Genomic DNA, 2,222 nt, shown 5'->3' on the forward strand with positions numbered 1-2,222 from the left:
CTCTGAACCTGATAGAAGAGAAAGTAGGAAGTAGTCTTGAACACATTGGCACTGGAGATCACATCCCAAATATAACACCAGTAGCACAGACACTGAGAGAAACAATTAATAAATGGGACCTCTTGAAACTGAGAAGCTTTTGTAGAGCAAAGGACACGGTCAACAAGACAAAGCGACAACCTACAGAATGGGAAACGGTCTTCACCAACCCCACATCTGACAGAGGGCTGATATCCAGAATATATGAAGAACTCAAGAAATTAGACATCATAATGCCCAACAGTCCAATAAAACATATAGAGACTATAGAGATAATCAGAGAATTCTAAACAGAGGAAGCTCAAATGGCTGAAAGACATCTAATAAATTGCTCAACATCCTTAACCATCAGGGAAATGCAAATCAAAATGACTCTGAGATACCACCTTACACCTGTCAGAAGGGATAAGTTAACAAACACTCTAGACAGGTTATGCTGGAGAGGTTATCTTTAGTTATCTTCTATGTTCCATTCCTAGGTCATGATACATTCCTCAGTTTACACATCCATTTTAAGATTGACTTTATTTTATTTTTTCTTTATTATATTTGTGTTTTAATTTTACACATCAGCCATGGATTCCTCTGTCCTTCCCCCTCCCACCCTCACCACCCCCTTTTTCCCATTCCCTCTTCTCCATTCCCATGTCCTTCAGTGCCAAGACTCCCATGGAGATTCATTTAAAACTGGTGGATTCAGTACAGGCGGGTGCAGTCCCCTCCTTCCAGGCTGAGCAATGTGTCCCTGTGTAGTCCAAGGTTCCAAACAGCCAGCTTATGCACTAAGGACAGGTCCAGGTCCCACTGCCTAGATGCCTCCCAAAGAGTTCAAGCTATTCAATTGTCTCACTTATCCAGAGGGCCTGATCCAGCTTGGGGCTCCATAGCCTTTGCTTCATAATTCATGTGCTTCCATTCATTTGGCTATTTGTCCCTGTGCTTTTTCCAATCTGGGTCTCAACAATTCACACTCTTTTTTTTTTTTTTGGAGCTGGGGATTGAACCCAGGGCCCTGTGCTTTCCAGGCAAGTGCTCTACCACTGAGCTAAATCCCCAACCCAACAATTCACACTCTTATAGTCCCACATCTTTCTCAACAATTGGACTCCTGGAGCTCTACCTGGGGCCTGGCCAAGGATCTCTGCATCCACTTCCATCAGTTATTGGATTAGAGTTACAGCACGACTGTTAGTGTGTTTAGTCACCTGATGACCAGACTAGGTCATATCAGGCTTTCTCTTGACCACAGCCAGCAGTCTGCAAAGGATGTATCATTGTGGATTTCTGGGGACCTCTCAAGCGCTTTCCTTCTTCCTGTTCTCATGTGGTCTTCATTCATCATGGTCTGTTACTCCTTGTTCTCACTTTCTGTTCTTGATCCATCTGGGATCTCCTGCTCCCCTAAACTTTCTTTCCCTTGAACCTTGCCCTTCATTACTCCCACTGTTGTCCAGGTTGTTCATGTAGATCTCATCCATTTCTCTGTCATTGGGCGATGACATTCTCTATCATATCTATCTTTGTCTCCCTCTCTTTTTCCGTGTTTGTGTGTGTGTGTGTGTGTGTGTGAGTGTGTGTGAGTGTGTGTGTGTGTGTGAGTGTGTGTGTGAGTGTGTGTGTGTGAATGTGTGTGTGTGTGTGTGTGTGTGTGAGAGAGAGAGAGAGAGTGTGTGTGTTTGTGTCTTTGTATGTGCTATAGGTTCAGTTGCTTTTATAGGTCAGATATTTTGAATCCCTTTGAACTGGAGTTAAATGCTGACTGGATGCTAATAACTGAACTGGATCTTCTGTAACATCACTCAGTGCTCTTTAACACACAGGCTATTTTGAGCCTCAACTTGGAACTCCCAAACGTCCACACTGTCACCTTGACATCATCTGTCCTTACTGAGTTGCTTTACCATCAGCCTCATTTTCTGTTCCATGTATAAAAAGAGAAGGTGAAGTATTATTTATGTGATGTTAGCGATGTAATTCAGAGTTAACTGAAAACAAAATAGATGTGATAATTTATTTTACATTTCATTTTGCATATTCTGGGAAACTGGCCTCATTTTCCTGTACACAGAAAGCAGAAAATTATTTCAGAATTGTAAAATTGACAGTCAGTTATGTAATTAATAGGAAAAATATTAGCATAGGAAACATTTATATTTTTGTAAATTTGTAATTGACACATGGTG

At 41.6% G+C, this 2,222-nt stretch overlaps 1 non-coding gene across 1 annotated transcript; it reads right to left on the bottom strand.

Moving 5' to 3' along the window:
* Positions 1-1,023: 1,023 nt before the first annotated feature.
* Positions 1,024-1,096, bottom strand: Trnas-gga. Its single transcript has one exon. It is a non-coding gene; the product is annotated as a tRNA-Ser (tRNA).
* Positions 1,097-2,222: the final 1,126 nt, after the last annotated feature.

This window comes from Onychomys torridus, unplaced genomic scaffold (assembly GCF_903995425.1).
Source record: "Onychomys torridus unplaced genomic scaffold, mOncTor1.1, whole genome shotgun sequence".
NCBI classification, from domain to species: Eukaryota; Metazoa; Chordata; class Mammalia; order Rodentia; family Cricetidae; genus Onychomys; species Onychomys torridus.